Source organism: Psammomys obesus, unplaced genomic scaffold, assembly GCF_907164565.1.
Source record: "Psammomys obesus unplaced genomic scaffold, mPsaObe1.curated_primary_1811, whole genome shotgun sequence".
In the NCBI taxonomy this organism is placed as follows: Eukaryota; Metazoa; Chordata; class Mammalia; order Rodentia; family Muridae; genus Psammomys; species Psammomys obesus.
In genome coordinates this window covers 4,219,512-4,234,128 of record NW_026596039.1, presented here as the reverse complement: position 1 = coordinate 4,234,128, position 14,617 = coordinate 4,219,512, and the positions used below count along the sequence as shown (strand labels likewise).

General features: G+C 45.2%; 1 pseudogene; it reads left to right on the top strand.

The window, feature by feature from the left end:
* The first annotated feature begins 11,394 nt into the window (after positions 1-11,394).
* Positions 11,395-11,511, top strand: LOC129687857 (small nucleolar RNA SNORA17; annotated as a pseudogene).
* Positions 11,512-14,617: the final 3,106 nt, after the last annotated feature.

Below are 14,617 nucleotides of genomic sequence, written 5' to 3'. Positions count from 1 at the left end.
AATAGAATTTATGATTCATTGACCCAGATTATGTTCCCACTGACAATATCTGCAGAAATTCTGCTCAACAATGGCTTGCTGACTTTACAAAAAACATACATCACTCCCTGGAATTCACCTGCATAACAAGGCTGACAGAAGAGCAAATTAAATGTTATCTCCCCCGGAGTCCTTGATGAAGAACACCCTGGTCTTGGCAACTCACTATGCATTTTCAACAAGCTTCAAGAAGGTGGGGTCATTAGGGGTTTTCAGTAAATTGCAGTTAAGTCTGGGGTATGTATAAGAGACGTGTTGCTAAAATTTCTTCTCAGGGGAGAGTGTAGGCAATGTCTAACCCTTCTCCTGAGGTCTCAGCTACAAGCCCAGGTACAGTTCAACCTAAGTTTACCCAGAGGCACTGAGGAGTTTATTGAGCTTCCTTATAGAGCATTGGTGAGGGGTTTCTTACATGGGTATGGCTGCTCCTCTCTCCCAACTGGCAATACATGGAAAGCCTATACCCTGTAGGGGTAAGGGCTTTACCTTAACCACATAGAAGAGCTTCTCCCTAATCTTCCCTATATACTCTAGTCCCACTCTGAGGCCACCTGCAATTAATGCAGAGTTGCTTAGCAGGTGGTAGGGAGCAGCTGGATACTCTGAAGGTCTCATGACCCATCCCACCTTGCCATGAAGAGGAGGGGTCTTAGCAGTTAACAAGCCCAGTTGGAATGATCATTTTGAAAAGGGATAAGCTGAACTCCCCAAGACGGAAGTTGCCTGGCTTGGAGGACAGTCATTCATACCACACTACAACCTTATTTTCTACAACTCTGAGGACAGCTAGCCTACATTGCCCTCTGGGCTCCAGGAGGCCTCACAGATGTTTTCTCAAGAGGTAGTGATGCCTAATGCATGCATGTATGTGTGCAGGCATTTGGAGGCCCAAGATTGACATCAGGAATCTTCCTCAATTGCTCTTCCACCTTGTTCATTGAGGCAGGGCCTCTCACTTGAACCCAGAGTTTGCAGAGCTGGCCAGTCTAACTAGTCAGCCTGATCTGGGGATCTCCTGTTTCCAACCACCTCCAAGTGTTGGAATTCCAGCTTGCTGTTGAGTCCAACTAGCATTTACATGGATTGCAAGGATCCAAACTCCAGTATTGGTGTTTGCATGTAAGCCCTTACTTCAACAAGCCAACTCCTCTATCTATCTTCTGAGAAACCAAGCATGTTTGACTTCTCTTAAGAAATACACTCTTCCTTCCATGGTTTTTTGCTCCCTTAGTGAAGTCCTAAATATTCTTGGACTTGTCCTCTGCCTCTCCCGTGTTTAGAGATCTGTCAGAAGCACTCTCCGATTCTCACAGGGAAAACACAGGCCCAACCCTTCAGCAATGGTGGAAGGCAGAAGGCAGTCTTATAGTTTTGAACAGAGACAGAGAAGACAAATAAATTTAGGAAAAACTTTAAAATTTTTCTTGAGCGGGGCATGTAGATCACTTGGTAGATCTGGCCTAGGGGCATGAAACCCTGGGTTTGGTCCCCAGTATTGTGTAAGTTTATATAGTACTGGTGGTTAATATAGCATGATGGCCTACACCTGTAATCCTATGTCTCTCCCTCCCTCCCATCCTTTCTTCCTCCCTCTCCTGACATCACCTTTTTCTCCCCTTCCATATGACTCCTGAAACAATCAATATGTATCCCTCTCCTCTCTCTATGGATAGGGGTCAGTTCTATCTGGTCTGTCTTTACATTTCTCCCCTTCCCTCCTCTTCTCTACCCCAATATCTTGTTCTACACTCACTCAACAGCCTGTCACTAGCCTGCTAGGCCCTGCTTGGGCATCTCAGTTCCTCAGTTTCCTAGATGAAAACTAAAGAAGCTATAGGGTCAAGCTGGTCCTTGGAGCCTGGGATTAGCGTGGGTGGATATTTAAAGAGGATTCATAAGAGAGGAAATCTCACTCAAGAAATTATTTAGAAGTTCTTACTTTATGGGGACATTGTCATGTGGCTCAGAGAAATGGCTCTCTAAAGGACAGTCCTTTGGCATGCTGAATTCTTTGAACTGAAGGTGTGGGGAAGGTTTCATATCAGCATCTTTCTTACCTTCCTCCTGCTCCTGTTTCTCCCACAAGGCAACCATAGTCACTAGAATGCCTCTTCCAGCTGGCCACAGAATTAGAATTCCTGTGTCTTAGTCAAGCTGCAGAAACTAGACTCCCTCTCTCCCAAAGCCAGCCACAAACCTAGAAATATGATCCTAACCTTCCCTTCACTTTCTGGGCAGGAGCTGATCATAAAGAAATAGTCTTACCTTTCTTATAGGCTATGAAACCTTGATCCTAGAAGGAGTCCTTTCTTGCCCAGAGCTCTTAAGAATGCCATAGAGAAAAACCAAGAGGAATCTGAACAGGTGGGCACTGCTAGACACCCTCTTTAAGCATAATCCATACTTTTTGCAAACAATAGCATTATGACATGGCTGTCTATTTATCAAACATAAGCATAAACATTGAGGGTTTTTTTCCTTATGTTCATATGTATGCGTGTGTTTGTTTTCACATCTGCGCCCTGGTAAGTCAACCATACTCTAGTGGATGGCCACACATCCATGACTATATTGGCAACACAAATTAGAACCAATTGATTGTAAATGTAACTTCTTTTTACCTGAGGTAATTGCTGTCTCAGAAATTTACTGCCTTTGTCTCTCACTTAGATCAAGTCCTGGAGGCTTCTAGACTCCATACAATCTATTCTAGGCCTAGAACATTTTCAGCCCCTGAGACTTAACCAATGAATAAGTTCACCCTTTCTAGTTCTTTCTAAACTCTTGTTGGCTGGTTCAATTCAGCTGTTCTGGCTCAAACTCCTCTCCAAGCTGACTGATTCAAACTGGCTTCTCTTACTTCTGACTGAATTGCTCTGTTAGGCCTTAAACTAATTCAAGCAATCTGTTCAAATCTTCTGGCCCCTTCTCTTTCTCTGGCTCATTCTATCTTCACCTGTATCTAATTTGTTCTCTCTTCAAATGGTTTCTGTAAAACTCTCTGGGTAAAACTGCCTCATTTCTCCGCTATACCCTATTCTCTCTATCTGCTCTCTTTTAAATCCTGTTTTTTTATATCTCTTCTGGTGAGAGTTGGGCATACCTTATCCTGACTCAATCCATCAAACATTTCTCTGATTCATCACTTTGTCTGGCTCTCAATTAGTTGTCACTTTTAAACATGGGTGTTTCTTTCTACAAACTAACTTTACTTTTATTGTTTGAGATTAAAGGTGTGACTGGGCATTGGTGGCAAATGCCTTTGATCCCAGCACTTGGGAGACAGATGCAAGTAGATCTCTGAGTTCAAGGACAGCCTGGTCTACAGGGAGAGTTCCAAGACAGCTAAGCTGTTAGACCCTGTCTGAGACAGAGAGAGAGAGAGATAGTAAAGGTGTGTACTAAGGGCATGTTTGAATTCCAGCCAGAGGGATTAAAGGTGTGTGCTAAGGGCATATCTGTATTCCAGCCAGAGTAGCCGTGTTGCTGGATTAAAATCCCTCTACAATTGATTTTTGAGAGAAAGCGAGTTGTAAGGGTGTGGAGGTGAAGAGTAGACCTTCAAGGAGTTAGTGGCAGGAGAGCAGAGTGACTAATATAAAAATACAATGTATGCATGTATGAGGTTCTCAAAAATTAACAAAAATGATATTTTTTTTAAGTTGGCAGTTTTCCCTGGGCCTTTGTGTTTTTTCAGACAGGGTCTCATGCATCCCAAGCTAGCCTCAGACTTACTAAGTGGTTGTAATTGACCTTCAACACCTGCTTCCCTTGCCTCTCTCCCCAGTGCTGGGATTACAGATCTGCACCACCACACCTGATTATCAAGCATTAGAGGTCAAGTCCAGGGTTCTTTGCATGCTAGGTATTCTAGTCTCATTCTGCTGCTGTGACATATAACGCGACCAAAAGCAGCCTCAGCGAAGTAAAAGTTTATTTTAGCTTGCAGCTTACAGTCCAAACTCAGGGCAGGAATTCAGAGCAGATTGGCTTGCTATCCCACAGAGCCTTGCCTCTGGAGCCCATTCACAGAAGAGGAAGTAGAGCAGCAACCGTGAGCATACACTGCTTGCTGGCTGACTCGAAGACCCATGCTCAACTAGCCGTCTTACACAGCCCAGGACCGACGGATCAGGGAATAGTTCTAACCACAGTAGGCCGGGCCCTCTTACAGCTGGTACCAATTAAGGTACTTCTCTACAGATATGCCCACGGGTTAATCTGGTTTAGGCAATTTCTCTCTCAAATGATTGTAAGCTGTTAAATTGAGAGTTAAAGCTAATATGCTAGGCAAGGACTCTATCAACTGAGCTCCATCTCTAGTGTGAGTCTTCACCTTTGAAGTCTCCTGTGTCACATAAAACACTGATGAACATGTTACACTTTCCTGGTAGAATTTTTGGGGTCACTCAGGTACCCTGTCATATCATCTGCAAGTAGTGATACTTTGACTTCTTCCTTTCCGATTTCTATCCCCTTGACTTTCTCTTTAAGGTATCTTTGCTCATAGGAGTGCTATTATAACCCTGATGATAAGTGAGGAAAGATACTCCACCTTCTATTTCTACACGCGAATTTGTTTGTTTACTTGTTTGTTTGTTTTTGACATTTGTGAGAAAGGCATACTTTCAGAGAACTAAGGGCTTTTTCATGCCATTCTGTACAAGCGCCCTAGTGCAGACTCAGAGCACTCATACAGATTCAGGAAAACACATGACTGTCTCAGTCTCTATGCTCTAGGCTCTAGGCTATCTCTAGAAACTACTTCCTTTCAGGATGATTGCTGACTTGCTCTTCTGGACTCACCACACGTTCGCTGAGCACCAACTCTGAGCAGAGCACAGTTAGGACCTTGAGAAGCTGCCTGTGATGCCGAGGAGGGCACTGATTTCCTCACCACCACTCTGGAATGGCAAAAGTCATAGCCCACTGCTCTGGAGCCCCAGTCAGAGTTCAGAGATTGAATCTGCAGTGCAGTTACAGAGGAGATGGAAACTGTATCAAGGGTCAGGTTAAGCTGAAGGAGGGCCATCCCATCCATTTATAGTTAGCACCCAGGTCCAGCTCAACCACCAGGGCTTTTGGTGAGAGCACCTTGTTCCTCGATGAGAAATCAGATCGCCCCACATTGACTACAGACTTTAAATCCAGACACTAATCCCCTGCCCCCTGCAGCACCGTTCTGCACACCCACTGACCTACACCCGTACACCTTCCAGAGAAAGCAGCTTCTGTTATGGCAAGGGTACCTCCTAGGAGTCATCTCTGCCTGCTCAGGCTCCATGGCCAGCCTTGGACCATGGAGCAGGCCAGCTTCCTTGCAAATTCAACCTATGAGAATGCCACAACCAAGTATCCTACCTGCATCGTTTACCGCACACCTGGAAGGTCTCTGTGCAGAGGGAAGAAGGAGATTTAGACTGGCCCCCTGACCAGTATTGCCCTACAATATGTTATTTTGTATATTACCTCTTCAGAGTCTCAACCTTGCAGGGCTGAGCCCTTTGAAGCCAGAGAGAAAGCTCAGACCTCCCATGAGTTCCCACCAGGCCACCAGAGCACAGAACATTTAGTGTGTCCCGTATGCAGACTCTGGAAGAGCTGAGATTCTAAGTTTCTGAATAGAAGTCATGTTTATTTGCACTGTTGTCCTGGTAGATTTCCCAGACCTGACGGGGCTTGACGGGAGCTTATTATAGACTCCAGAGAGACTGGTTCTGTGGGTCTGATATTTGAGGCCTAACCTGTTTCTCAGTAATTCTGAGGCAGCGGGTACACATGCTAACATTCAGAAACAATTTGTGTACTGACGTTTGTATGTGGGTGTGGCTGTGGAGGAGTTAACATCCTCCTTGAAAATTCTCAGGGGTGACTGTCATATTGGCTAGTCCGAATTGACTTGAGATCCACATGAATCCAATGATAGCGGTCATGGCATGTTTTTTCCAAGTGATTAGCTCTGTGCACCTCAAATTCAGCCTCTGAACAGAAAAGCGTAGAGAGTGGAGCAGAAGCACCTCTTGCAGAGCTGCTGCTGTGCACACGGAGCTGCTTGAATGAACTGGACTGGCTTGCCCCCATGGTGTTCACCAGCCTTATGAACTCAGGGCGGGTGCCAGGCATTCCATGCAGGCCTTGTGCATGCTAAGCGTGCACTCCAGCCCCGGGCTGCATTCCCAGACCTGCTTATAGTTTGAATCACAGCTCTTTGTTTTCTCACAGCATCCAGCTCTCTCCTATGGCTTCCTCTACAGGTTAAAACATATAGCTCCCATACCAGACACATGCTGAGGAGCTCATGAAGTTTTCTGTAGGTTTTTTTAAATTGCATTTTAACTCTCTCTCTCTCTGTGTGTACACGTATGTATGTATGTATGTATGTAGGTGTACATGCATTTTTGCTGTAGTGCTTTTGTGGAGGGCAGGGGACAACTCTCAGGAACCCATTCTCTTCTTCCAGCATATGGGACCTGGGAATTTAACTCAGATCATCATTCATGGATGCCAGTATTTTTATCTGTTGAGCTATCTTATTGCCTCTCTCTCTCTCTCTCTCTCTCTCTCTCTCTCAAGTTTTGCAATTACAACTAAGACAAAGACTCCAATCAAAAGACAATAGAGTAGTCACTGTTATCAATCCCAAACTTGGGTTCTGTCAGTGTCTTTCTGCAGATCTCTTTGGATTTAATTATATAACTCCAAGAGAGTGGACATAAACTAAATGGCTGTCAGTAAGGGGTGATTAAAGCAGCTTTCATGCATTTGCACAATGGAAAAATCATGAAGCCCTAAAAAAGAATAAGAATATTTTAATGCCTTAGTTTGGAAAATAATTACTGAAATAATGTTAATTGAAAAAAATCAAAATATACTGTCAAGGACAAAGCATATATATTTGTTTATATCAAACTTTATCTTCGTTTTTGGATGGCACTGACTTAAAACAACATCATTTGCCTCTGAGAAGGACTGACTCACTGGGAATGAGGGGAGATTGGGACATACCATCTTTTAAGCTGTATTTAACGAATCACCTATTCAAATCATTACACTGAAGATACTAAGTGGGCTCAGTGACTCCCATCTTTAATAGCCCGGATGATCAGGAGTTAATGTGTCCTGGGATACACAAGATTCTATTTCAGAAAGTGAAAATTAGAAGAAGGAAGAAAAAAAAAAAAAAAAGAAAACACTGTACTCATGGACAACTCGAGGGTTTATACAGACCATGGGAAAGTTGATAGCTGAATGGAGCTAAACTTAAATTTATTTTTATTCACGTAGTTATTTTTGATTGACATATTTTTTTCTCCGGTCATATCTTACTCACCCTCCTCTTAGGTCTAGTCTGAATTACACAGAATTACACATCAGTTGCACAGCTGGAGCAAACAACTGAGAAGCCTGTCTAGGGAGACAGCATCTGCCTGAGGTGAGCCAAGAGTGAGGAGTCCAGAGCTGCAGCCCAGGTGCTTCCTGGAGTCAGCTCAACCGCGGGCGTGGGGGTGGGGGTGGGGGTGGGGGAGTAGCGCCTGCCAGATGCAGTTGATTGCGAAGTCCCTGATCCTTGTAGCTTTGCTTTGTAACTCTCTTCTCATTTGGCTTGTAGTTCTTCTCTCGTTGAGTCACAGATCTATTTCGCCACCTCTTGACTCTGGGCAGGACTATCAACTTGGTCTGAATAGTCGGATGAACAATGGTGATGTAACGTAGCATCAAAAGGCATTGCGTGCTCCACTTTCTCATGGAATCCTGCTTTGGACTTGGGCTGATCCATGAAGGAGAAAGACTACCTGGACCTTGCCTGATGCCCTGATGTTTGACAGAGCCATTGTAGCTGAGCTGTCAAATGAGCGCAGATGCATGAATCCATGAGATGCCTCCCTAGTCCATGCCCCATGCCTTCAACAAATGCCTGCTGCTTTTGGTTTTAGTTTTTAGAGACCGGATTTCTCTGTGTACCTTTGGCTGTCCTGAACTGGCTTTGTAGACCAGGCTGGCCTCAAACTCACATTGCTCTGCCTGCCTTTGCCTTCCTGAGTTCTGGGATTAGATGCATACGCTACCATGTCCAGCTTTGCATGCTATTTTAAGTTACTCTCTTTCATGGCTGTATCTTAAATGGCGTTTTTGTGGTCTGTGATATCAGTTCAGTACTTCTTCACTGCCCCTTCTTCCTTTCACACCTCTATTCCTACTTAACTGATGCCTCTTTCTGTCTACTGCTGGGTTTTCATGTTTCCCCTTTGTCGCATTCATTCTGTAAGACTCCCACTCCAGGTCTTTGGGGTCTTTATATCTTTATGAAGATTCCTGCACCATGTTCAACTTGTGCCAATAAACTTGTGTATGCTTTTCTCCTGTGCATCCATTTTGTTCAAGTTAATCTGAGCCCTAGGAGTGGGTAGAGGAGAGGTTGGCTTTTTCGACATGATCTCAGCCCCTTTGGCAATCTCAGCTTATTAAAAACACCCATTGTGTATCATTTCATTAAGTCGTAGACTCTTACCTCAAGGAATGCACAGTCATAGCTGAAGAGTGGGGGACGGGTTGGGGAGGCAGACAGAACCTAAGGTATGAACCATCTATTATCTGGAGGTGGAGAGGAGATTTAGCTGAGCCTAGAGGAGTGGCAAAGCTTACTGGAAATGACCCCTGAGGGTTTTGTTTTCACAAGGACAAATGAAATTTTATTAGGCCAAAGACTATGTCAGGGTTTCCAGGCAAAAGGTACAGCATAAGGGAAGACATAGAGACCTGCATGTGAGAGACACACAGTGAAATCTTCCCCACTCTCTTTCACTAACCGTCCTCTCTGGCTTCAAGGCCTCACAGCCTCCCTTCTACTTCTGTGTACCCCAGTCGCTCTTCTGTGGTTTTTCAGCATTCTCCTCCTGTCTGGCTGCCCAAAGGGTGGCCCAGGCCATGTCTCCCTCACCCAGGCCTGCATTGTACCTGCATTTTGACAGGGATCCTGCCTGGTTCCTTTGCACCTTAGAGTTTGAGAAGCACTTTATTATTGCACCAAGGTTAGTGGGAAGGCCAGCGGCTTGACCTGTAACCTCCCCCGGCCCTGTGGCCCTTTTAATGATACGTTTTGCAAGCTGTGAATTTGCAAAAAAAGGCATGTGCTCTGCACTGACACTTTGAGCTGCCTTTTCATGCAGCTCTTCTGGACAACATGTTGTAGAGAACTAATTAGACCATAGAGCAGGGTTTTTTTTTTTTTTTTTTTTTTTTTTGTCTCATTTCTATTGAGCAGACTCTTCCCCCAGGAATCTGTAATCTAGTAGAGGGTGGAGGTTCACAATGAAGTGCAACTGAAGGTTTTAAACCCTACTTTGCTCCTGGCTAAGTTGTGTGAGTGTGTGTGTGTGTGTGTAAGGGGATGGATCCCTGAGCTTCAGTGTTTCCATTACAAAATGAGAACACCTGAACTGCAGGTCCATTGTAAGGAACAGGTATGTCATAGTTTTGACAGATGTGGTATGGGGACAAAGCCAGCACTACACAGTGGGAGCGACAGGAGCACTTAACAGATGAGGTAGAACTACCCTGACATGGTAGAAAAGGGGCCACGTATGTGAGAGAGTCAGAGCAGACGGGGTACAGACAGAGCCTGCACTGGGAAAGGTGGCTGAGCATTAAGCACACAGAAACTGTACACAGAAAGAGTTTTGTAGGCAAAAGGCAGCTAAATACATAAACAAATTCTCATAGATGAGCTTGCATATGGCACGTTTAGGAGAACAAGAACTCATCTGCACCAGCCCCTCATACACACACACACCTACACCCCATCCAATTTGTGGTTTTTTTTTTTTTTTTTTTTTTTTTAACTGGGAACATTCTTTTAAGAAGAAAGAAAAATGGAGCACTTAAAGATATTTACACTTTTTTTTTTTTTTTTACATTGACTAGGTTGCTTTTGCTGTAAAGATTAAAATGACAGGAAATAAAATCTCCCAGAAGATCTGGGCCATATGCTACTGCACACCATGGCTGTACTCTCGGATTCAGCCATTGTGTTGGCTGCCTGCTGCCCAGACTGAGTGGGGTGAACTCAGGACAGAGCCCTACTTTGGCATGAATACCTCTGCCTTCCCTTGCTGACACATTCCCTCCGCCACTCAAGAATGCACAGAGCCTTTGCCAGGTTGAGAATGCCTGGCTATGACAGCACCGTTTGCAAAGTAAAGAGTCTATTTATGAAGATAATGGCAATGCCCAGACCAGGCCCACTGTAGGAGAATCTTGGCTCATAATTAGCAAGAACAGTGCATTTTAATGAGGATGCCTGGTAGGCAGTCGACTCCTGCTTGGACTGCCAACGAATCTGGGGCAGAGGGAGTGTTGGCAGAGAGAACAAGGAGCAGGTGAGGGGAACAACACAGAAGAAAATGTGCTCATCTTTCGGAAACTTGAAAGCTTTAGGATTGTTTCATTTCCCCATTATCCTGGCTGTGGTCCCTTGGGTTGTTTCTCTGGAAGCAAACAGCTTGGAGAGGATATAACAGATCTGGTAACTAGAAATCCCAAACATTGATTGTGTGAGAAGCAAAGGCCTAAGGGCCTGGGGATGGAGGCTCAGAAATGTGGGCATTTTATCCTTCCTGAAAGGCAATTAGGCCATGGCAATGAAGCCTGTGGAGAAACTGGAATCCTAAGGCTTTCTGGATGGATGAAAAGAATAGCTATGGTTTCTGAAGCCATGAACTCTGGTGGGGGAGATCTGTTATCACTGAGGTTAGCTTAAGCCAGAGCCTTTGAGCTTTGTTGCTGGAGGCTGACAAACTACTGCTAGGGGATGACCTAAGGAAAACAAAACCTCTAAGCCTTTCTGTTATTTCAGAGTTCTGGCTCAGGGAGAATGGGCTTCCCATCGAGGAGGCTGAGTGTTCGTAGGTGAGGATAGCAATTCCAAGATGGGTGAAGGAACGGTGATGTGCCGAATTCTGGGTAGCATGAGTGTCTTAGTCAGTGCTCTATTGCTGTGAAGAGACATCATTACCATGACAACTCTCACAAAAGAAAATATTAAGTTGGGGATGGCTTACAGTTTCAGAGGCTTAGTCCATTATTGTCATGACAAGAAGTATGGTGGCATGCAGGCAGACATGGCGTTGCAGAAGTAGCTGAAAGTTCTACATCTGAATCCAGAGGAAGCAGGGAGAGACACTGTGTCTTTCTAGAGCTTTTGAAGCCTCAAAGCCCACCCCCAGTGACACACTTCCTTCAACAAAGCCACATCTCCTAATCCTTCTCAAATAGTGCCATTCTCTGATGACTAAGCATTCAAATACAAGTGCCTACGGGAGGCCTTTTTATTCAAACTACTACAAGAATGCTCAGATGACTGCACCTTGAGGCACTGCACATGTGGCTGCTGTATAGGTGGCAGAGAGGAGAGAGGCTATGTCTACCCTCAGTGTTCTGACCAACAACCATCTGAATGGTTAGTAGTCTAACATTCTCTGAAAAAAGCAAGCCTGAGACCACCACCAATGCAGTACCAGGAACTGGATAGGAAGCTAGCCTGAGGCAACTACCAGTCTAGTGCTAGGCAGGCCTAGATGAGCTCCCAGAATGGGTAACAAGCTGGAGACTAGAAGAACCCCTCCTGTGACTGCAGTCCCCCGGCAGGAGTGAGCCCAAGACAGATGACCCTCACAAGGGAACACTCTGACAAGCTAGGCAAGGAGTGAACCTGAGTAGACCACCAAAATGGCACCATGGGACCCGGACAGGGAGCTAGCCTGAGATGACTACCAGTCCCGTGCAGTGGAGGCCTGCATGGTTATGGCACAGACTTTGCCCAAGATGACCCCCCCTGCCTGGTAATACACAAGAAGGGCACAGTACTCCTAAGACCACTCCTGAGATGATTCCAGACCCTCAGAGACCCTGGGCACCAGTAAGAGCAGCAAGTAAGCGGTGAAGAAATGGAAGAGAAAGAGGAACAGAAGGATGTGGGCACAATGAAGAGAGGCAGAACTGGAGACTTGAGGGTAGTGAAGAACAACCTGATGTGAGTAGCTAGTGATGCCACCTGGGACCATGGTGGATTCCTGGTCTGTGCTGCCACTGGGGGCCATGTCTGTGTCTATGCCCTGCAGCAGCAGGGGTCTGTTACCACCAAAAACCAGAGGGACATCCTTGGTCGGGGCTGCTGCCTGGGGACATGTTGATGTCTGAGGGCTGTGCAGAACTGTGCTCACCCCTCACCTGGGCATGATGGGAGAGCTTGCCCTGGGGGCATGAAAGCAAGAGACCTGATCTAGCCTTTAGCCAGCTACAGTACTTGGGATAACGGGGCCAGCATATTGCCAGAGTTGCAGGTGAGCTGGCCCAAGGATATGACCATGATAGAGCTGGCCATACCACTCATCTCCTGCGTGGTGGCATGGAGGAAGAAGAGCCACCTTCCTCCCTACCTGCAATAGATGGAAGACCTGGCCTTTGGGGTTGTGAGAGCAGGAGAACTATCCCTGCTTCTCACCAGCTGTAGCACTTGGGAGAGTAAGCCCTGTCCTCGCTTGAGCAGCACAGTAGAGTTGACGCTGGTGGTGGAGGGGCGGGCAAGCCAGCCCTGAGGGTGTGAGCAAAGAAGAGCTAGCTCTGCCTCTTGTCTGCTTGAAGTGGTGTCTGCAAGGGAGAGATCTCCTTTCCTTCCTTATGCCCTCACCACCAGTGGTGGTGGGCAGGAGAGCTCGCCCAGACAGGGGTCATGAGAGCAGAAGAGCTGTCCCTGTCCCTTATATACTGCAGCACTCAGGAAAACAGGCCCTGCACCTCACCTGGGCATCAGGGTAGAGCTGGCCCTGAAGACATGAGAGCAGAAGAAGTGCTCAGATACCTCTCAGGTCCAGATCAAGGGGCTTTGAATTGACCCACCCCAACACCAACCTCATCAATGAACTGCTGAAGAAATGAAGCACCCAGTCTTACAGATCCAAAACTACAGGGTCTCCATGTCACAGCGCAACAACAGGATATCTGAGAGGAGTCCCAGTGAGGTTCCAGTAGTGATAGAGTAGCAAAAGCCAGAGGCCTTGTGCCAGGCCAACGAGTCATTGCCTTGAACATTTGCAAGCAAAGAAGTATAGACAAAAGGGTATATTGTGGGACACACTATGACACACTACAGCTTCCACAATGAGATGTTTATTTACTTATTTATTTGGTTGGAGAAGGTTACAAGAATGAAAAGCAGGTATAAGGGGAGGGGGAGATTAATGGGATTGGGGTATATGATGTAAAATTCACAAAGAACCAATAAAAAGATTTTTAAAATATTAAGAAAAAAAGAATGCTCAGGTCAGATGGATAAAGCCTATCTTGTTATATCTGATACATAAGGGACAATCACAGAAGCCCTGGAGGACAGAAGAAACCAAAGGGATGCTTACAACTACAGGAACTGAGTTCAGTGGTGACCATGGGTTTTCAGTTCAATGTCCCATGGGCAATCTAAAGAAATGTCTTTAAGGGAATCCATAAAATCATTATCAAAATTAATAAATAAAACATGGCAGAGGCTGGAGAAATGTCTCAGGAGTTAAGGGCACTGGCTGTACTGTCAAAGGAGCTGCATGTAATTCTCAGCAATCACATGGTAGACCACAACAATCTGTAATTGCCAAGGATCATCTCATAGTGTCTTCTGGCCCCTGTGGGCACCAAGCATGTACATGGTACACAGACACACATTCAGAAAAAAAAAATCTATATACATTTGATAATTAATAAGAGTAGTGATACTTTTAAAATGTAGAGGAGAATGCTAATTATCTTCTCATGTTTATTGTGTTCATTTTTTCATTGTAGTGGAATAACGAAAACAATAAACAAGAAAAAAACAAATCAGAATAAGTATATTAGCTTCTGCTGTGACAGATCACCGCAAAGTATCTTAAATCAACACGATTTACTGCTTCATAATTTTGGAAGCTGGAAATAAAACAAGGGTAAGCTGGGCTGTGTTTCTTATAGAGGTTGGAGGAGACAATTTATATTCTTGCTCTGTCTAGAGGCCACCTTCCTCTTTGGATACTAGCTCCCTCCTTTCATCTTCAAAGGCAGTAGCAGAACATCTTCAGCCATCCTCTCTCCTCTGCTTTCACAAAAGTTGACTCTTTATCCTTCTCTGAGGGACCCTCATAATTTTATTGGCCCCATCCAGGTAAAGCAGGACAATTCCATTCTCTCAAAATATCTAATTTAACCCCATCTGGAAAGTATCTTTGCCATGACCTTTAGGGACAAGGTAATGGGCATCTCTGGGGAATCTTACACCTACTATCCAGTATAAAAACAGGACTTCCCAACCTCACCTGCAACTGGACTTAAAGTATGTGACCAAGCTCTCACAGTAGATACTGTCAGAATAAAAATATAACCACTGTGTCCATCCTAAAAGGAAGAAGGGAGGGAGGAAAGAAGGAAGGGAGGAAGGAAGGAAAGGCAGGCAAAGAAGTCTCATGCAAATATGCCTGATAAGAAATATTCATAAAAACTAGACAGAACTATGAACTTGTATCCCCAACCTCCACACTCTGTAGAGACATCAGCTCATCAT